General features: G+C 40.2%; 2 long non-coding RNA genes across 2 annotated transcripts in view; one reads left to right on the top strand and one right to left on the bottom strand.

The window, feature by feature from the left end:
• Positions 1–1,395: 1,395 nt before the first annotated feature.
• LOC138152022 (uncharacterized) overlaps positions 1,396–23,115 on the bottom strand; it is a 23,255-nt gene continuing 1,535 nt past the window's right edge. Inside the window, exons 2-3 of the long non-coding RNA XR_011165996.1 lie at positions 5,028–5,165; positions 1,396–4,377 (exon numbers count right to left, since the gene is read on the bottom strand). This is a non-coding gene — a long non-coding RNA (uncharacterized lncRNA). The remainder of the gene's footprint in view (positions 4,378–5,027; positions 5,166–23,115) is intronic.
• Positions 7,446–15,904, top strand: LOC138152023 (uncharacterized). Its single transcript, XR_011165997.1, has 2 exons — positions 7,446–7,581; positions 15,644–15,904. It is a non-coding gene; the product is annotated as an uncharacterized lncRNA (long non-coding RNA).

Here is a 23,115-nt window from a genome sequence, read left to right as displayed (position 1 = left end):
ACTTAATGTGTAGCAAATTTTGTTCCAGTCCCTCATTTTTATTCTGTGTATGCCTTTTTGTTTTTTATCTGTGTTTCTTGTAAGCAACAGATTGTGGGTTTTGTTTTCTTGTGCAATCTGTCACTTTTGCAAATTTTAGCTCTAAGTAGAAAGAAAAACTTCCCAACCCCTAGTGCTGTTCAATGGTAGAAAGAGTTGCCCCATGAGGTCATGAGATATTCCAGTGTAGACTCACTAGATGACCACTTGTTGAGGATATTACAGAGGGGATTTCTATTCTGGGACAGGTAAAACTAGAATCCTTATAAGGTCCCTTGCAACACAGATTCTGCAACAGGAAGTTTGAGTAGCTAGGTAGCATAGAGAATAGAGCACTGACCTTGGAATCAAGAAGACTCATCTTCCTGAGTTCAAATCCAGCTTCAGACACTTAGTAGATGTGTGAGCCTGGACAAGTCACTTACCCCTGTTTGCCTCAGTTTCCTCTTCTGCAAAATGAGCTGGAAAAGGCAAACCACTCCAACATCTTTGCCAAATGAAGTCACAAAGAGTAGTACAGAACTGAAAAACAACAAAATTGATAGGAGTAGATTGGGAGCAGAGTTCAAGAGCCAGCATAGAATGGTTATTAGTAAATGATGAATGATGAAAGGGAAGCATTAACAGATCAGGTGCTGGCTCTAAAGATGATAGCTGATATAATCATACATTAATTACAAAGAACATAATTCTTGTGCTAGGAGACACATTTTCAACTTTCATTACAATTTCTACTTGTTCAAAATATGATTCCTTTTGAGGCCATGAACCATGGACTGCTCTAACTTGAAAGATGTTTTATTTTTCTTTTTGGAAGTATAGTATAGTAGAAAGATTGACTTGACTAAATAGATGTGAGACCTTGGTCAAATGACCTAAATCAGTTCTATCAAAAATAATCTATTAAGTACCTAGTAGATTTAAGGCATTGTTTTAGGCTGTGGTTAGATGTTTGAACTTTGGGGTTCTCAGTTTCCTCATCTGTAAAATAATAGGATAGAACTAAGTGATCTCCATGGTCCCTTCCAGCTCTAGGGGAAAAAAAAATTATAACGTTATAGAAATGGACTTCACACCTTCCCAGCTGCTCCCAGGCAACAGGAACATCCAGTTTCAAGTGTTACATAAATAAATGCCATCTGAACCCTTCTGAGTAGTTACTATATGGAGTTTATCTTGATCTGTGATTGAACCTGAGCCTTGTTTACCATCTTATCTCACTTGAAACCTAGCAGAATGATTCATGTCAACACAGGGGAATATTTTCCACTCAAGTGAAATGGGACACAACTGGTGGGTTGGTGTTTTGAGATTTTATTAATGGGGTTCGGATTCGCTCCCACAAACGACACAGTCTTAAGAGAGGAAGGAGTTTTATTGAACATAGAAGCAAGGAAGCTTAAATCGGCATCAGTAATACAATATTCCTAGCACAGTTAAAGCAAGCATAACTAAAATAAGAATAGTAGGAGGAGAGAAAGAAAACATCACTGATCCGGGGGAGCACCGACTCTTCCAACAGTGGCTGGGGGATCCCGGAACTACAGCCTCAGAGTCCCGATCGGGAGAGTCCCAGGCAGAGCATCCTCTCCATGGGTGAGAGAGATCCCAAAGAGGCAGTTGGAAGTAAGGGTTTTTGTGGGGTGAGAACAAAGAAGGCAAGTAGCCGGCACAGAAGGCAGGCTGGCAAGCTAAAAGTTTCTGTGCCAAACTTTATTGTCACGATTTCCAATCCAGTTGTGTCTTAACTTCCTTGTGTAGACTCCACATGGGCTGCAGGGCTGTTGTTAATCAAGTTTCAAGGCTGAGAGAATAGCCAGTTCTCATCACAGCCTTGTTTATGTTCCAGGAATGGCTAGTTCCAGGAACTAAGATACAGCCAAACTCATGCAGTCTTGCAAGCAAGCAAGATTTGGATAACAAATATGTTTTTAACCAGGTTGGGGCTCATGGGGAGTTCAGGCATCTTAGAGACTGAGTGAACTCACTATTACTTAGATTATTATTTCTAATTCATTTGGCCTTGAGGTCATGAAGGACATATGGTGACTGAACTGAAGGAGTGAAACGAGTATATATTCGCTTCATGCTGCAAAACATATAACAATTTAGAAAACATAAAATTAACAAAGCTATAAAAAATAATAATAATGGAGAAGCTAAAGCAGAAAAATATTTTTGAGCAGTGGTGGACTTAAAAAAGAAATCATACCAATGGTGAGTAGTATCAGATGTTACTAAATGTGAAGCTTCAACTAACTGTCCTGCAACTATATGTGTTTGAATTCGATGTTCATTGAGAGCTCTCTGATTATTAGCTAACATATGTTGCAGGGTTTGAGATTTATTTAAGACATGTATAAGGGGTTCAAGGGACAAGTATGTACTAGGTAAGGGTAACAGTTTGGGTACCCACACAATATTCACACTTTCAACCATATCAGGGGAAAAATAAAAATCATCACCCTGACAATGAAGAAAAGAAACATTAGTTAAACATCCAGAGAAAGGGGCGATTTGATTAATAGAGCTTAAGTCAGTTTGATTATTGGTAGCAATGCAAATATGCTGAACTTCTACTTCATATAACATAGAGAAATTAGATTGAAAATATAGAGTAAGGTCACAAAGGTTAGACGAGTGTGAGAGAAGACAAGGCTCCATATGTCTAGTCATCATCTCACACACCATACCACTATCAGTTAAGGTACAATCTTGCAGATTATGAGTTACATTATAGTGATCTATATAGTTTCCATACAAATGAGGTAAAGCAAAGTAGGAATGTAACACAAAAGGTATAACATGAAATTGACACATAATTGACCAATGATGAATAGAATAGTAATAAACAGTTCCAATACACCACAGAGAAGTACACACAGTTTGGGTTTGCTGTTGAGCCTTCCAGTGAGTATAGGAAGGGAACAATGAGGTCATCAAATTAGGGTCACCAGTCATTATTAACCTTTGAGCATTTTCTTTTTAAATTAGGATATACATATTTTGCAAAGAACATTTGGTCCAATTAAACAATTTAGTTACATTGTTGTCCAACCCAATATTGGCCAAGATGGACTCATTAAACACTTGGCAAAAATTGGCCTTGATATTTCAGAGTTAGTTGGTGAGGCAGGATCGTCGTGGGTAACCATTTAGCATTAATAGTATTATTAGAGAAATGTCCTGCCCAGCACTTCGAAGTCTGCTGGCCAGGGTCTCAAGATCTATTGAATTTACTTATACCCAAACCAGTCCCTGTCCCACCAAGTAAAGTGTCATACCATGCTCATTTGACTCTAATTCAATCTTGCAAAGGGGGAAAAGTTACATTGTAATGAAATACAAGCTTATGATGGTTAAGGGAAGTGTTAACACAAGATTTGGGAACTCGCACAACAGCAGGGGGTTTGACAGTTAGTCTTCTGATTGGCAATAACAAGAGATACTGGACCCAGTCTGTTGGATTGGTCAAATCCACCTGCTGCTGCCAGCTCCTTTCTATTCTTCATTATTTTTAGTATTATCTAGGAGTTTTAGTCTGGGAACCAGGGTCTGAGCTTCTTTTCCAAGGTTACTGCCTGTTCTCCCTTATCAGTAGTCTTGTTCAGAAATTCTTGCAGTTCTATAGGAATTTAACTCTTTCATGGTAAACTGGGTGAGAAGGACTGACTAGAATAGAGCAACTATACAGAAAGATTTCTAAAGTTTCAAAGTCACATAATTTCTAATAAAAATGTAAATTTAGGCCTAAGGCCTAAGGACTTACTTACTTTACATATAGTCTCTGAGAAACCACACTTTTACCTTTCCCATACAATCCCCTCTTTCTTTTAGCCTGCTGTGGTATTTCACTAAAACAATTTAATATTTTTCATACTCTTTCTTCAAACATTTTGAGCATGGCTTCACATTGGTTTTCTAAGTCTCTTGTTGGTCCCATTTCATCTTGAATAATTTCGGGTACAGGTTCCTATCTTTTATTCCGTAACACCATCAACATGACCCCTTCCAGAGGTTTTGTGTCTAATCTTATCATCTTAGTGATATGGGGAAACAATAGTGAGCTTAGTTACAAAATACAAGGAAGTAATAAGAATGTATATCGTTGCACTGACGACTTACAAGGGGTCAGTCCCCTTCATGATTGCAGATACAGGGATTCAAAAAAAAACAATAACAAACAATTGTCCCTTCCAAAGTCCAAAAGTCTCTTTTCACACTGTTGTCTGGCAGGGGTTACACCATCTTGTGGAAGTCCTCTGGTTGTTTTCCATCCATCCATCCTCAGCATCACATTCTAGGCTCTTTCTCTTCTGCCTTCTTTCATTCATTTTCCTACAAAAGGAACCTTAGAACCAATTTAAATTACCCATCCTGAACCCTCATCATTCTTACAAAATTAAAATTGGAGTCTTGGTCAATTGTCATGATCACACATTAAGACTAGTTTCTTATGTTTTTGCATTAATCCATAATTAATTCCTCTACCAGGAGGATGGGATTTCACTAAGGGATTCACATTATACTAACAATTTTAACAATTAAAATATTTACCAAGTACAAAAACTATCCTTTTAATATTAACTAATTATGAGAAAGGTGAGACAAGTGTGATACTAATTAAATAATAGAATAATATTCCCACAAACCCTTGACCTACTTGTCCTCACATTATTACAAAGAACTAAAGGACCCTGACTTATAAGGGAATACCTTTGCTAAATCCTAAGTCTAATAGCTTTATCTTATAGTAACTTAAGATGTTCCAGAATCAAGTATTTAATAGATTTGTTGTTGTATTTTCAAAACTTTTGATTATTGAAACTTGCCACCAAGAATAGGGACAAAGCTGTAATGAGGGAACCATTTTCCCCAACTTCAGAATGTCAATTCCAGGCAAAATGTATACCAAGCTGCAATCTACATTGAACCAAGCTCAGAGTCTGCCAGGTGTCACTGGGAGGGTGGAGTCAGGAGAATCCTACCTCAGCTCATGCAGAACAGTCATTCTCCAGACCTTCCATACCCCTACTTCACAGGCCTTCCATATCTGTACCTCATAGGGTCTGGCATCATGGATCCGTGGCTCAGATAGCTTGGATAGCCTTTCTTAATATCCATACCTGGAGTTAGAGGAATAGTCAGTTAACAATCCCATCAAATCTTAAATAACAAGCTCCAACAATCAATTTAATATATGATTATAATTTAATTATATTTTAATTTATATTATAATTAAATTATAATTTAATATATGATTATAATAATGGTTAAGGAACATCTCTAAAGTGAGCCTCAAATAACCTGTATTCATTTTTATATCTATTCTTGTTCATAAAAATCAAATCTCCCATCAGGTTTATAAATTATTGCTCTAATATATTTGCATCTACTTCCCAAGATTCCCTATCTTCCTGTAACTATGCTTAATCTGATCTCACACTAAAATTTCTTTTCTCTCCACTAAAAATGTCTCTAATTTAATCCCAACAATTAATTCAGTCAATTGCATTAATACCCAATTACACTTTGAAATACACTGGGACCCCATTACATATACACAGATATAACTTATCTACAATAACTTTATAATCCCAATCTCAGTCCATGGGATAATGATTCAATATTGCATTTGTATTCTTATTTCCTTTTTCTTCTCAAATATGATTGAGCTATTAATTATAAAATCAAGTTACAAATCTTTTTGTCTTCCTAAATACTTCCTCACACCCTTCTCAACATACTTAAACCATCTGATACAAAGGTATCCATACCACTATTTAGAGACAGGAGGGGCTTGGAAATCCCCATTTGTCCCCAAACCTTCTTATCTGCCTTCTATATTGCTAATCAAACCTTTATTCATCCTTCCAAATCTTTCAAATCCATTATCCGGATTATTCAGATTGCCTTTCACAATTTTTTTTTTAACTCATCCTGGTAAAGCCAATTGTTAGAGATCCTTTTTAATCTTTTGTACATAGACTTTGCTGCTTCTCAGTAAGTCAAGCTTATTGTTTAGGAGCTTCATAATTAAAACAAGCTCACTTTCCCGGGCTGAATGACCTTGCCTAATACAGATAATTTCTTTGGGGCTTTGGCAGTTTTACAACATCATACAGTAGCAGGAGGAATGTTCTGAATGAGCAGAACTAGTCAAAATAAAGTTTTCACAGTTTTAGGTTTTAGCATTAAAACAGTAGCCCAAATAACTTAGTTAACAGTCTTACAATTTCAAACAATCTTGACTGAAACTTCCTTTTAAACAAAGACAGACTTGGAAGCTTATGATTTCCCAAATTACAATATTCCAAAACTTTAGGAGAAACTGCTTCTCATACAGCATATATAGTACAACTGTTTACCAGTAACAATATCATAAACAAGTATCATGTACCTAAATTTAGACTTTGAAACCAAAATCAAGTAATTACCAATCTGGTGATCTTAAATTTAATCATTTCCAAATTGCTTTACACAGAAAATCATTCATCCCATCACCATTGGCATAAAATTCACACTTAAAGAAAATTCCACATAAGATTAACAAACATGAAACAATTAATTTTTAGCTTACACAGTTTACACTCAATTAGCATTGTTGTTTTGTACCAGGCATTGTACCAAGCACCTTTACAATTATATCAGTCCCATAAAAATTCCTAGGATGTGAATTCCACCACCATCCCCTTACTGAACAGTAAACTAAGGTAAATAAAACTTTCAGGGGGGAGGGGGGGAAGGGGGAGTCATCTGCATTTTTAGAGGTGGGGGCTTCAGGGTATCAAGGGGGAGGGTAACTCAAATTCCCTACTACTCTTCAGCACTCTCTTTCCTTAATCTGATCTGGTGAGAGAGGCTTTAACAAAATCTACTCAAATGTTTTTAGCTGTTCTAACTTTTACTCCCATAAATTTCACTTATGTGTCCACTCTTTAGTACTTCTTTGAAAGTGAGAGCTTTGAATCTACCAATTGAGTGAGTGGGGTCCTGGTGTCCCCTTCTCTACAGGAATAGCTTTTAAGCATTCAGTCAATTGTGGGGGCATGCCGGACTTTACACAGCTTTCCCAATCCTCACATGGGCCAGTATTCTGTGCCCACACTTGGGCCAATAAAGAGCAAGGTAAGTCCTCCCACCCGAGTATCTCTGCTAACCGGGGGGGGAGGGGGGGGGCCCTCCGTGTTCCTCTTAAAGAAAGGCATTCGTGCAGCGAATCCTGTTCGTGACACCAATTATGTTTTGAGATTTTATTAATGGGGTTTGGATTCGCTCCCACAAATGACACAGTCTTAAGAGAGGAAGGAGTTTTATTGAACATAGAAGCAAGGAAGCTTAAATCGGCATCAGCAATACAATATTCCTAGCACAGTTAAAGCAAGCATAACTAAAATAAGAAATAAGAATAGTAGGAGAAGAGAAAGAAAACATCACTGATCCGGGGGAGCACCGACTCTTCCAACAGTGGCTGGGGGATCCCGGAACTACAGCCTCAGAGTCCCGATCGGGAGAGTCCCAGGCAGAGCGTCCTCTCCATGGGTGAGAGAGATCCCAAAGGGGCAGTTGGAAGTAAGGGTTTTTATGGGGTGAGAACAAAGAAGGCAAGTAGCCGGCACAGAAGGCAGGCTGGCAAGCTAAAAGTTTCTGTGCCAAACTTTATTGTCACGATTTCCAATCCAGTTGTGTCTTAACTTCCTTGTGTAGACTCCACATGGGCTGCAGGGCTGTTGTTAATCAAGTTTCAAGGCTGAGAGAATAGCCAGTTCTCATCACAGCCTTGTTTATGTTCAGGAATGGCTAGTTCCAGGAACTAAGATACAGCCAAACTCATGCAGTCTCTCAAGCAAGCAAGATTTGGATAACAAATATGTTTTTAACCAGGTTGGGGCTCATGGGGAGTTCAGGCATCTTAGGGACTGAGTGAATTCACTATTACTTAGAATATTATTTCTAATTCAGTTGGGTGAGACCTAGCAAGGCTCTGGGCATCCTGGCTCCTGCCCAGATACAGCAGGAAGACATCCTGGAGCTTTGGATCTGGCATTTCTCTAATTGTGTTCTGTGCCAACACAGCTCCAACAGTATCCATTGCCCACTTCTGTTTGCCAAAATAACTCCTTGGCTAGTAAGGAAAAGGGTTATAAGCATGAGGTCCATGACAGTGACTCTGATGCTGATTCCCCTTCTCTTTACTTCCCCCACTGCAAAACCAGAGGCAGGGGCCATGATGACTGAAACCATCCTTGAATGGACGGCTGCTTCCTCCATAACTTATTTCTACGTTTATCCCTGAAAAGCCTTCTCTGCTACTTAAAACTAACCCCCTTCATCTTTTCTCTACACCCATCCCTCCCTACCTCCTCTTATATCATATATCTCAAATATTCTCTCCCTCTCTAATGGTTTCAATTTCTCCATTATACACTAGCTGTTTGACCCAAAGTAAGTCACTTAACCTGCCTACCTCAGTTTCCTCTGCTGTAAAATGGGGATAATAATAGCACCTACCCCCCAGGGTTGTTGTGAGGACCACGTGAGATGATACTTGTAAAGCACTTAGCATAGTGCCTGGACCATAGCAGGCACTTGATAGATGCTTGTCCTCTCCATCCCCCTTTGTTTTAAAGTCTCAGTTTTTCTTCAATTTAAAGAAATCCTTCAATTTGCTATACCTACTCCCCACCATCATTTTCTCTTTCTCTTTTTTCCTTCCTCCCATTTACAGATGTCTTAGGCATTTAATCAATTATCTCCCATCTCTACTCACCATTCTTCTCAGAGCTCCATAATCTGACTTCCTTTTCTTTTTCTAGACTAAAATGTCTCTCTTGGAGGTCTTTGGTGACCTTCTAGTTGCCAAATCCCACAGTCTCTTCTCATTCCTCAACCTTATGGTGAAGATTACATTCACGTCTGGGTCCCTTCCAACTCCAATCTCCTATAATTCCTCTAACTTTATGAGTTGTTAAAGACAGTCTGCCATGTCATTCTCCCTCCAATTTGGTGACACTGCCTGTTCTTGTTCTTTCTGATCTCTGGTCTTTTAGTCTTTCTCCTTTTTATCCTTTTCTTCTTCCTTCTGTACTTTAAGTGTGGCTATTTACTCTTTTTTCTCTATATTGGTTCTCCCCATTCCATACACTTTTATGTTGGGATATAGTTAGTTAAGTTTCTGGACTCCCTGGCCCTCATTCCTCATCCTTTCTTAGGCAATTCAGAGAATGCCCTCATTTCAGTGGTTCAGAGGGCCCCACGAATAATAAGCAGGCTCTCCTATTAGTGGCACACTAGCTCTACCTAAAAATTCTTCATGAGTTTAAGCCTCAAGTGGCTTTGGGACCTTTGATCGGAGTACATCTTCTGCCTTTGTGTCTGTGGGTGATGAAGGGCTGCTGTTCTCATTGGCATCTGCTCTCCCATAAGGGTCATCTCTGGACATCAGTGTGATTCTTTGGAAACAGCTCCCACCCCCTTTGCTCTAAAAATAAATCTTGAAAGTGCTATGAAAATTAGAATTAGAATTATTAGATATTTTTGTTCCAGCTTCTTACCTTCCATGAAGAAAGGACACTGAGACTCTGAAAGGCTGAATAAATTTACCCATAGTCACAGAGCTAGTGGCAGAACTAATAATAGAACCAGGACCAGGACTGTAGGACTAGCAAAGAACTAAGGTGCTAGATCGCACAATAGTTAATAATGTTGGACCTGGAAGCAGAAAGACTCGAGTTCAAATCCTCGCAGAGATGCTTATTATGTTTGGCCTTAGACAAATCACTTAACCTCTCTCAGTCTCAGTTTCTTCATCTGTAAAATGGGAATAATAATATCACCTACCTGATAGGGTGGTTATGAAGATCAAATGATATAGCCTGTATACAAATGCTTTGCAAGTCTTAAAATGCTATATAAATGCTAGCTATTGTTATTATTAATTATTAAGACCCAGGTCTCTCAACTTCAAATCTATTGATTTTTTTTTCACTATACCCCACTGGCCCTCAATAAAATAGTAAAACAGAGCCCACATCTTCCCAAAGCCACATGGGGGATTATTCAGGTAAGTAAAGCAAATGAGGCCCAGTGCATCATTTGCCAAGAGAAGAACAAAGGTGAGAGGGCTTCCCCAGAAGCCCAATAATTAGAGAGCTCAGTAATTAGTAGGGCCCAATTATCAGTGCTAGATTACACAGTGCCAAGCACATAGTTGGTACTTAATAAATACCCCTGGTAGGGGCAGCTAGGTGGTACAGTGGACAGAGAACAGGCCCTGGAGTCAGGAGGCCCCGGAGTCAGGAGACCTCAGTTCAAATCTGGCCTCAGATGCTTGATACTTACTAACTGTGTGACTTTGGGCAAGTCACTTGACCCTATAGCCCAGTGTAGTGCCAATGCAATATTTACAGCACCCATGATCACAATCAAGACTATGACTATAAATATCATGTGACGTTCAATCACAAAATATGCCAAACTCTACAGATAGAGGATAGAACTGAAGCACTTATTTAGACACCAGAAAATCAAATCCCCAAACCAGTAAGTCAATTACATCATAGTACCAAAGATATTCAGAAGCCATAATAATGCTGAGAGCCACAGCATCCTTCAACCTTCCCACAAACCAATATAAGATCAGTATTTACTCACAAACCTCTCTCTCTCCTTGCCTGAGCTCCTCTGTCCCCCAGTCTGGCTAGCTCTGAACACCAGCTTCCTGTGGGCTCTTCTCCACCCTTCAGCAAATTCCCTCCATCACAGGCTCCATGCGGCTACATAGGGGGCAGGGTTTACTTTCAAAGCAGGGGAGGTCTTTAAATACCCCCTAGGTCTATTAAGAGGCAGGGAAAATCTTCAAATTCCCATTCCCATTCCACCCTGCTTAATAAATAAATGCCCCTGGACTTCTGGATATACTCTCCTCCCTGGGTCTTTGTGACATTGCTCTTTCCGGATGCTTCTCTTCCCACCTATTTGAAGCACCCTCATTTATATCAGAACCCCTGGGTGTGGGTTTACCTCATTCCTCTGTCCTGGCTCTTCTCTCTCTATACTCTTTCTTGATCTCATCAGCTTCCATAAATGTAAGTATCGGCATGATGTAGATAAGTCTTAAATCTACACATACAGCCCAGCCTTCCGAACTACAGTCCTTCCTCTGCTGTTGTCAGTCAAGAAATATTTATTAAGCTCCTACTTTGTGCCAAGCACTGTGTTAAGCCCCAGGGATACAAAAAGAGGCAAAATGCAGTCCCTGCCCTCAAAAAGTTCACAATTGAATAGGAGAGCTAAATACAGGATGCATGATTAACAGGGAAAGCATTAGAATTGAGAGGGGCTGGGAAAGGCTTTTTTGTAGGAGGTGGCGTTTTAGTTGGGACTTGAAGGAAGTCAGGGAAGCCCAGAGACAGAGACTGCAGATGCAGGTGACAGTCAGAGAAAATGCCCAGAGAAGAAGATGACCATTGTCATGGGATCAAAGAGCATGTGGCTAGGAATAAAATTGACTGTTGGACGTTGTTGTTCAGATGGTTTTAGTTGAGTCTGACTCTCCGTTACCCCATTTAGGGTTTTCTTGGCAAAGATACGGGAGTGGTTTGTGATTTCCTTCTCTAGCTCATTTTACAGATGAGGAAACTGAGGCAAACAGGGTGAAGTGACTTGTCCAGGGTCACACAGCTAGCAAGTGTCTGAGGCTAGATTTGAACCCAGGAAGATGAGTCTTCCTGACACCAGGCCCAACACTCTATCCTCTGAGCCACCCAGCTGCTTCACCTTCAACATGTCCCAAACAGAATTGATTTTATCTCACCTTAAGCCCATGCCTGCTCCTAACTTCCTTGTTTACGTCAAGGGCACCACCATTCTCCCCATCACTTAGGTTCACAAACGAGGAGTTATCCTTGACTCTTCATACCTACTCACCTCTACCCCATCTAATCGGTTGCCAAACAACATTCTTTATGTCTGTCTCATTCTCTTAGTGGAGTGAAAGGGTCCTATTTGGACTCCCTTCTCCACTCTCCAGTCTATCCTCCATAGAAGTATAAAACTGATATCACTAAAGCATAGGCCTGATCAAATCATCCCAGAAATCAAAAAGTTCACTGGCTTCATATAGTTTACTGTCTAGATTCCTTCCTTCCTTCTCCCTTTCCCTCTCCCTCTCCCTCTCCCTCTCCCTCTCTCCCTCTCTCTCTCTCTCTCTCTCTCTCTCTCTCTCTCTCTCTCTCTCTCTCTCTCTCTCTCTCTCTTCCTTAATCTGAATCTCATAGATTGGACCACACTAGGTCTCTGCCTAAGCTCCACTTAATGGCTATGGGTATCTCGGAGCACCCAGAAACTGTATCAAAGTTGTACATAATTCCAAACCTTTTTAAAAATGAAAAGGTGTTCTCGTGTTCTCCTCACTCTATGCACTTTTGTTGGTGTAAAACAAAAGCATTTACAAATGTTTTCAGGCATTTTTTTCTTAATTTGTAAGGTGGTGTTTAACTATGGTTATTGGCTAGAAAATTCTGGGTTATAAACTGTACATATCTATTTTTTGTAAAAGCAACCAAGAACCCCACACCCCTAGACAGATTCTTGGGGTACAGGCTTGGAGGGGGCATGAGGCTCATCTGCCTTTCCTAGGGGGCTGCAACCCAAAGCCTACACTGTGAGGGTAGATTGTAGATACACTGCAGTGGGTTGTCCATTAGCTTAAAAGTTGTCTTTCTGTATATATAGTGAAATAGCACCCAGCTCCCATCTTAGGTGTCACAAGGGGGGGTGGGGGTCAGCTGGCATGAGAAAAGTGTCTGGATTTTTGGCTTTCGTTTTAGTTGAAGTGCAGTAGTTTTAAATTGAAACTGTAGAGTTCTGCCTTGTATCAGTCAAACAGAAAGCCAGGGCAGTGATGCAGGGGAGAAAAAAACAACAAAAAAGTCTGTTCTTAAACACAATTTGGAACCTTCTGGGGTTTTTTGTGGGTTTTTTTTTTGGTATGTTTAGAATGCTGAAATATCTTTGAAGCAAAATAAACAGTATTACACTTTAAAAAACCCCAACAATGTCATAGTGCTAACAGAATTTCAGGAGCAGGTCAAGGACCCACATGTGTCAGGAAAGGAGGGATAATTTGTGAGATCCTTCACTTGTTTCTGTGTGTCTAGGATGTTTACAATTTGATAGAGTGTTAGTCGAAGAAGTAATCTAAGAACCTTTCAACCTTTCAACCCCTTTGTCCCACGTGATTTTGAAAAGATCACACAACTATTGGGCAGCCTGTACAAGAACCAAAGCCTTCTGACATCTAATGGAAAGGTCCTTTCAACTTGATGGAGGAAGCTTTGAAATCGTGATAGGTTGCAGGCCTCTTTGGGAAATTATCTCTGAGCATTTGTTTAATTATTTCAGTTGTATCTGACTCTTGGTGACCCCATTTGGGGTTTTCTTGGCAAAGATGCTGGAATGGTTTGTCATTTCCTTTTCCAGCTCATTTTACAGATAAGAAAACTGAGGCAAACAGGGTTAAGTGACTTGCCCAAGGTCACACAACTAGTGAGCATCGGAGCTAGATTTGAACCCAGGAAGAGGAATCTGGCATTCTTTCTGCTGCACCATCCAGCTATCCCTCTCTGAGCATCCTCATGCTTTTGAAGAATCTGCTTCCTCTCAGCAAACATATTGAAAGAAAGAGATGCCCGTAGCTGTTGTTTACTGCCATCTGGAGACGTTTATTCTTTTCCCACTGGAGAAAATGTTATAAACACCTTTCAGCTTTAATCAGTCTCTGCCCTGGGGTTTGCCTGATTTCTGTCTCTAGGTGCAATTCCAGGTGTTTACTGTATGCTATGGAACAGAGTGGCCTAGATTGTGGCCCCCTTTGAATTAGATAAAAAAAGTAAACAAATCTGCCAGCCCACTAATTTCTATCAGCCTTCCCTCAGCCCAGAAACATCAGATCACAAGATTTAGAGCCTCTCGGGGATGTCAGAAATCAAATCCAACCCCTAATTTATAGCAAAGGAAACTGAGGAAGACTCAGAGAGATTAAATAACTTGCCTTGGATCACACAGATATTGTGGGAGTTGTGTACCTCTAAGCAGCAGAACCTCCAAGCAGCAGGCCTTGAACCCAGGCCCCCTGATTCCAATCCATTGCTGTTTCTGTTATCCCTCACTGATGTAGGCAATGCATAAATGGCTAATATGGAAATATGTTTTGCATGACTTCACATGGATAGTTGATATATTGTTTGACTTCTCAAGGGGTGAAGGAGGGGGCATGAGGGAGGGAAAGAATTTAGAACTCAAAATTTTTTAAATGAATGTTAATTTTTTTTACACATAACTGGGAAATATTTGAAGAAATAAATAAAAAATTAATTTTAAAAAATTAATGCAATCCCCATTTTTTCCTCCTTATCTGACTTCAATTGTTTTATCTATCTATCTATCTATCTATCATCTATCTATCTACCTATCTATCAATCGATCGATATATATCTATCACGCACACCTTCTAAGTCACGATGAAAGTGTTGCAGGCAATGTTGTTGCTGTTCAGTCATTTCAGTTATGTTGACTTTTTGTGACCCACCCCATTTGAGGTTTTCTTGGCAAAGATACTGAAGTGGTTTACCATTTCCTTCTCCAGCCCATTTTACAAATGAGGAAATTGAGGCAAGCAGGGTTAAGTGACTTGCCTGAGGTCACACAGCTAGTAAGTACCTGAAGCTGGATTTGAACTCACAAAGATAAGTCTTTCACTGGGCCACCAAAGAGTACTGGCTTTGGAGTCAGAGACTCCAAGTTAAAGATCTACCTGTTCCTCATCATCTGTTTGGCCCTCAGCAATCCTTTTAACTTTTCTGGGTCTCAATTTCCCAACCTAAGAAAATAAGAGAGGGGCAGCTAGGTGGCATAGCTGATAGAGCACTGACCCTGAAGTCAGGAGGACCTGAGTTCAAAAACAACCTCAGATACTTACTAGCTGTGTGACCATGGGCAAGTCACTTAACCCTGATTGCCTCCAAAAAAAAAAAAGATCTCATTTTAAAAAATTATAATTAAATTTTTTTAAAAAGAAAGAAAATAAGGGGGTTTGGAGAAGATAATACATAAGGTCCCTTACAACTCTAAATGTCATGAACAAATTCTGGACAAGGAGCCAAAAGAGCTGGTTTCTGGTCCTGGTGGGATCATTCTCTAGATGAGCAGCCTTAAGCAACAGTTGAGCTCTCTAGGCCTCTTTTTCATCTATTAATAAAGGAGTGGACAGAATTAAGTTTAGGTGACCTGCCCAAGGTCATACAGGTAGAAGTGCTAGAGTTGCGATTTAAACACTGCTCCTTCAACTCCAAATCCCAGCTCCCTTTCCAATGTATAATCTGATACCATAATCATTTACCCAAGGACCGACAATGTTCCAGGCACCAAACCAAGAGCTGAGAATATAAATAAGAAAGACAATCCCTGCCCTCAAGGGGCTTATAATCTAATGAGGGAAGACAATATGCAAAAGAAAAAGGTCGAGAAGTAGGAGCATGAAGAGATGGTGGAGCTGAAACTGAACCATACCGCCTGTTGTCTTCATGTCTATTTTCATCTTCAGGTGCCTCTGGATTCAACCCTCGAAGTCTTACCAAGACTCTGAAGACGGAAATGTTCAGAGGTTTAAGAAGCCTTGCAAAGGGTTTGATCTCTCACTTTGATCTCCCAAAGCCTGGAAGCACTTAGAGCTCAGTATAAGCCTGTAATAGGATTCACCCAAGATCTCTGTGAGGTGAATGAAATTCTTAGATTCATAAGCATTTTGTGTGTGTATCTGTTGTGGTCTCATGGAACCTTTAAAATTAAAATGGAAGGGACCTCAGTTTTGTCTTTCTTCTTCTTCTTCTCCTTCTCTGTTCACTTGCCCCGACCCACTCTGAGATTCAGGCAGAAGTGAATGATAAGGCAGAGATCGGGGTGATAACATGGAGCTTTGAAAATCGTGGGAAAAGAGAGCCAGGGGCTCTCTGAAATGTTCATTGGGTCACAATCTGGAGAACTTTGAACATGGATGTGTCCTAGAAAACAACCCTAGGCAACAAGGAGGAAAGAGATTCTGTCTTTTCTTCAAAGGTATGTTCTTCTCATGCCCACACTTGTCCAGCGGCCACTGCTGGACCCCTTGGTTCAATAATAACGAAAGGATAACCCTTTGATCTGATGGAAGATGGATACAGGTGAAGTGATATGGCAGAGGGAGGAGGTAACATGCTGACAGGCTGAAAGGTTTCAGCAACTTTCCCAGCCCCTAAAGATAACAAGGCACAAATGCGTAAATCTACAGCCAGCTTCACACACAAACCTCACATGTTGACTTTGGCAAGAGAATCAATATTTTGTTAACATTCAAGGTCTAAGCCAAACCCTTAGGGCAAGGACAGCAAACAGAGAGTTCACAGTCCTGTGTTGCCAGTTTATTTCTGCTACTGTAAAAAACCAATAATTCTCTCTGGTCTTGTACAATTTAGGTACTGTGATGAACTGCACCCTGCCTGGGGAGGAACTGCCCTGAAATTTTGGGGTGCCAGTTACTGGGGACTGTGTCTGTGTTGATATTCATTCCATTGAGTAGAATGTAATCTCTCCTCACTTTTGTAAAATACATAGCTTCTTTCAGATCATAACCCCAATGCCACCTCCAGACCTTTCCTTTGAAAGTCATATTTGGAATATATTATATGCATTTTTTAAAAGCAAGCTTTCTGAAGGCAATTAGAACTTCTTAACAACTAGACCTAATCAAAAATGCAATAGGCTTCCTTAGTAATAGTGAATAATAATAATAATAATAATATCATCTATAGCACCTACTTTGGGTCAGCAACAACCCTTTGAGGTAGGTGCTATTATTATTCCCATTTTATAGGTGAATTGTTAAATAAAGTAAATCTGCAATTTCTGACCTATGGCAATTTCTGAATGGGATTATATTTGGGGAGGGGGCGGGGGAAGGCAAGGCAATTGGGGTTAAGTGACTTGCCCAAGGTTACACAACTAGTTAAGTGTCAAGTGTACACAACTAATTAAGTGTCAAGTGTCTGAGGTCACATTTGAACTCAGGTCCTCCTGACTTCAGGGCCATCACTCTATTCATTGTGCCACCTAGCTGCCCCACTGAATGGCATTATTAAGGAATATAGATATTTTACTATCCCATGATCCTTTATAAAACTATACCAGGGTATAAAGGAAGCATAAGTAAATGTTAAAAGGCAGATATAATTATCACATTATTTATAGGCCATAAGGAAATAAAAATAATAACAGTGCTTGTTCAGTTAAATGATGTTTCCTTTTTTATTTTATGAATGCAAGTTTTCAGAAATATAATATCATAGAAACAATAAGTAATTATAATTATGATAATGAAACAACATACTAAAACTTATGGGACGTGGTTAAAATAGTCCTCAAGGAAAATGTATATCTCTGAAAAATCGCATTAGTAAAATAATTAAGAGAGGTTCATTTAACTGAGCAAACATTTAACAATAGACAATAAACAAATCAATAACCTTAAAAATAATTATAAAATAAAAATCATAAAAATTAGAGAAAGAGAAAAACTTGAAAAGAAAAGGACTATAGCGGCAGCTAGGTGGTGCAGTGAATAGAGCAACAGCTCTAGAGAGTCAGGAGGACCTGAGTTCAAATCCAGCCTCAGACACTTAATATTTACTAGCCATGTGACCTTGGGCAAGTCACTTAACCCCAATTGCCCTGCCTTCCCCCCTCCAAAAAAAAGAATATAAAGAATGCAGAGAAGATGCCCTGCCAAGTGTTATAGAAATCAGATTCATTCAATTAATTTAATAAACATTTGTTAAGCACCTATTTTGTGCCAGGAACCAAATTTGCTAAGGATGCAAAAAGAGACAAAAAAAAAACCAAAACAAAACCCAGTCCCTGTCCTCAAGGAACTTACAATCTAATAGATGAGCAAAAACTCACAAAGAACAGCCCATCTATACCAAAAGGAGTGGCTCTTTAGCACACAAAACACAAATTGTCCCAGCCCATACTTGTTCTCTGGTAACATGTGATGTCTACATAAACCCCCCTCTATGCATGTTCTCCTACTGTATACTGTCCCTGTGGGTGTCCTCTTCTCCCCCCATCCCCACCCCTACATACACTAGGGTGAAAGCTAGTAGGAGAGCTTGCTCCTATCTGTATGGAGGCTCTTTTCACTTATTTACTATTCTAGTCGATTAAATGTCTTTTGCTTTGAACTAATGTATCCTTTGCTTGACCTAGTAAAAGAAAACATTGGTAGGGACTCCTTAGCTGTGGTTTTGAGAGTCTGCTAACCCAAAAAGTGCCTGAAAACTGTAATGACTTTCTAGTGGCCCATAAGTGAGGGAGGTCCCTTATGTCTGCATGAGGAAGCAAGAGGGGCTGCTACCTCACCTTCATATAGGGTCAATGCTAAAATCTTTTGGCACATAGAGAGCTTCACCACAACCTAAGCTTTGCCTCTCAGTTAAAGTTGGTTTGACCTATACTGAATGGAGAATATCCCAGCCAACCCATGAGCACCGACCACTTGCCCCTTCCAGACCTAAACTGACCCAATGCCCCAGGCCTCTGGTATTAACAACCACTTGTTTGCCTGCTGAAGGCAGTTCCAAGGTTTCTCTACCTTATTTGAATAGGATAAAATCATGCTTCAGAAGTGGGGTTTCCTCTGAATTCCTAGGAGCTATATAAATAAAATAGTCCCCCACTCAGCCACTGACAAACAGGTGGTAGGGGGAGGGAGGTGGGAGACTGGATTTAGGAGGGAAGTTATCTGACCTTGAACTTCTCATAAATTCTCATTACTTAGATGGAGCTATGGTCTTATTGATCTCATCAGGGAGGCTCTCCAAAGGCCCAGCTCACAACCTGCTATGATATGATATCATAACTTCTGCGATTCTTTTTTCCTCTTCTTTTTATTTTTGTTTCCCAAGGATCACTATTTTACTATTTTCTATTTTTGGTTACCATGTATCACTATTTCCTATTTTCATTGTCTTTTGAAATCTAAGATTTCATTATCTTTAATCTTTTCTCTTTTACTAATCTGTCCCTCCCCAACACTACTCAATTTAACAAATTTTAAAAAGGAACAAAGAAAGCCCTCATTACAAATATGTAGTCCGACAAAACAAATTCCCAATTGGCCATGTCCCCCCAAAATATATCTCTCTTTCTTAATCTTAAATTCATTCACTCTCTATCCAGAGTGAGTGGTGTGTTTCATTCCCATTCTTTTGGATTTGAAGTTTATAATTGTGTTGATCAGAATTCTACAGTCTTTCAAAGTTGTTTTTCTCTATAACGTTATTATTATTGTCTAGATTGTTCTAATTCTGCTCACTTTCCTGCATCAGTTCATAAAGATCTTCCCAGTTTCTTCTGAAACTGTCCATTTTGTCATTTTTTTCAAACAATAAAAATTTTTAATTATACAACAAAGACGTCTTACAATGCAACAGTGAAACCTGTTTGAATAGTCACATTACATGTCACTCAGTATTAAATGGTCAAAGAGCAGTCTGAGTGTTTCTTCGTCTACGTAGTGCCTCACAACGGGGCTACACGGTGCCCCGATTCCCTCATTTTTTTCAAACAATAAACCCCCCCCCCCCCGAGAGTTTCCTCTCTGACAGATCGATTCAACACAAAAATACTCCAGTCTTCCCCAATTCGTTTTTTTTTCTCTCAGATTAACTGTTCCTACCCTGGAGGGAACAGGCCAATAGTCCTCTCTTCCCCCACCACTGCTGGACTCTGGAGTCTGGGTCAATACCCAATTTCTAAACTACGAATAAACATTTGTGAGGGTCTCAGTCCCTTTCAGGCATTGCCTAATCCCTTAAAAGTCAGGAACAGCAGCATTGGGCAAGGTGAGGTTAAGGGCACAAGGAAATAGCAAGACACAAGGGGGTTCGGGGAAGCAAAGGAGAGGTGTGTGAGGGCAGTGCAGAATGAAGGGGGTGGGGGCTGCAATCACCTCTAAATTCATTCCCGATGCACTTCTATTCAGCCGGGATGGAGGGTGCCTGAAATCAAAGCCTGGCAGGAGGCAATTCTGTTTCCATTGTGTGGGCCACTCCAAGCCTGAGTTGTGTGTTTCAGAATATGGGGTTACTTTAGAGATGGAGAAAAGGACAAGAGACAAAATCCCTCAGCAAAGTAGAGAAGAAGAGGGGTGGATGAGAGAGACTGACATAAAGAAGGCAGATTTAAAGACACAAATAGGGCTATGGAAACCAGAGGTGATACAAAGAATGAAGTTCAATATAAATTGATGTTGTTTCCAGGGTACCTGGGTGGGTGGTGGTGTAGAGGACAAAAAATATCAAGTTTGTTGTGAAGCTAGCACCTTTCAACGGAAAGGCATCCTAGCCTTTCCTGGATGGGGAGAAGCAAGAGGTCCTACACAAGGCACCTATGCCAGGAACCAACTCAGCAGCCCCACTGGAAAATCAGCAAGGCTCAATCTAATTCTGATTCACTCTGTGTGAATTACAATGGGAGATGAAGTGGTTCAATTTTTCAGGTTTTTGAAGGGCTTCAACAGGAAATCTTGGCAGTATCATGCTGGTAAAATGGTGATGGCTGAGAATGGAGACAGAAGAAAGCTGCACCCTTCCCCCTTTTGAGAACCCCTTCCTGGGGAGCTGGGTTCATGGGGTTGCTCCCCACCACCATCACCATACTTCTAGGTATAGTGCCTGAGTTAACTTCTAATATCACAGGGTGAGAGAAGATATCAGCTCAATACCTTATAAAGATTCTTATCTTTCAACTGAGGTGTTCAGTGGGGGATGGATGGCATCTGCTGTCACTGATAGAAGAAATGTATCCATGGCTGGAGATGTCCAGAGCTATAGACGACCTGTTATGACATGCTTCCACTCCTCTGTCTCAGCAAGCTTCCTCTTTGTTTTCAAACCCTCTACATGATCAATCTAACTCTTTAGGGTGCTACTTTAAGCTGCTCTTCCCTGTCAGCAACAGTTATGCAGGCATCGTGCCTATTATAGAAAACGTTTGGAAGACTGGGATGGGGAACCAGTAGTCTGCCTAAGGTCTATTGGAGACTGGACTAAGGGAAGATGAAGAGCATAAGGAACCAGGAGTGAGGGAAAAGCTACATATTCAAACGACTATGTAATTTCTTCCCATTCCCTCACCCCAAACTACCAACTTCTCCAGAGAAGGAAAAGCTGGCTTAGAAAGGGAGCCAGGGTAAGAGGTTACCGCGGTCCCTTGAAGGCTGGGAAAGCAATCAAAGCGGAAAGAAGAATGAAAAGCAACCTATGTATAGCCTAAGGATGGTGATAGAGGGAAGCTGAGAAAGGTTCCTTAACCATTCCCTTTTCAAAAAGGGATTGGCTAAGGATTAGAAAAGGAAGCCTGGATGAGGGGGCTCAGTTTGACCAGAGAATTAAAAAAACAGGGTGAGCTGGAGATCCAAACTCAAAAGCTATTCAGTTAGAGCAGCTTGTTGTCCTCTTTCCAGGCAGCCAGCCCAGCTGAGGACTGTGTGCATGGCCAAGGGAGGGCGTTATCCCCTTTTTCTGTCTCTCTCTTCAAGCCATGGCAGGTTCCTCTCCCCACCACCCATTACCAATGTCTGGAGTCCACTAGTTCTGGCTGAAAGCTGAACTTCTTGAGACTCTCATAGCCTATCACTACGACCATGGTGGAGGGTGTGGTTGCAATGATTCTGGCAGAGAGACCCTTCATGAAGCCCCAGGGCCCCTCCTCAGCCAACAGCTGCTTGAAGGTCAAGATGATTGAGTTCTTGCCCTCCACCTGTACCCTGGCTCGGACAATGTCCATTGGGTTGGTGATGACAAAGGCAGTTATTTTCTTCTTTATTTGATCTCTTTGTTGTATAAGCCTAGTAGTGGTAAAGCTGGGTCAAAAAGTTCTGCATAGTGTAACATTTTGAGCATTGTTCAAATTGCTTTCCAGCATGGCTAGACCAATTCACCATTCCTTAGTGCATTTCTGAGATTCCTCCAACATTTATCAATCTCTTTTTTTTGGTCATCTTTGCCAATTTGATAGATGTAAGGAAAAACCCCCAATTATTAGTGATTTAGAGCATTTTTTCATATGCCTATAGATAACTTGGTTTTCTTTCCCTTAAAACAGTCTGTTTATATTCTTTGACTACTTATCAATAAGAGAATGGCTCTTATTCCTATAAATTTGAATTAATATCTTGGAAATAAAACCTTTGTCTGACATTTGCTACAAAGATTTTTTTCTAGTTAATTATTTCCTGTCCAATTTTAGTTCTATTGGATTTGTTCATGCAAACACTTTTTAATTTTATGTAATCAAAATTGTCCATTTTATCTTGTATGACTCTTTCTATTGATTATTTAGTCTAACTTTTCCCCTATACCTAGGGTAAGCTAATTTCTTTCTTATTCCTCTAATTTGTTTATGATGTGACTTTTAGACACAGCTAGGTGGTGCAGTGGGTAGAGCAATTAAGAGGATTTGAGTTCAAATCTGGCCTCTGACCAGACACTTGATATTTACTAGCTGTGTGACCCTGGACAAGTCACTTAACCCCAATTGCCTCACCAAAAAAAAATGATGTGACTTTTAATATCTAGGTCATATAGCCATATATATTTGGAGCTTACTATATAGTATGAGGAGTTATTCTAAACCTATTTTTTTTTTTGGAGAGGGGAAGGCAAAGTAGTTGGGGTTAAATGATTTGCCCAAGGTCACACAGCTAGTGAGTGTGTCTGAGGCTGAATTTGAACTCAGGTTCTCCTGACTATAGGACTGGTGCTCTACTCACTGTGCCACCTGGCTGCCCCTGTAAAACTCATTTCTGCCAGACTGCTATCCAATTTTCCCAACAGTTTATGTTACATAGTGAGTCCTCTCTCCAGCACCTGGGGTATTTGGATTTATTCAAGGTTATGCTACTGTATCTAATCTGTTCTGTTCCACTAAGCAATCTCTCTCTCTCTCTCTCTCTCTCTCTCTCTCTCTCTCTCTCTCTCT

This window comes from Petaurus breviceps, unplaced genomic scaffold, assembly GCF_028583685.1.
Source record: "Petaurus breviceps papuanus isolate PSGF00001 unplaced genomic scaffold, PetGlider_PUasm1.0 90919, whole genome shotgun sequence".
Taxonomy (NCBI): Eukaryota; Metazoa; Chordata; class Mammalia; order Diprotodontia; family Petauridae; genus Petaurus; species Petaurus breviceps.
The sequence above is the reverse complement of the archived record's forward strand: the minus strand, read 5'-3'. Positions and strand labels throughout refer to the sequence as shown.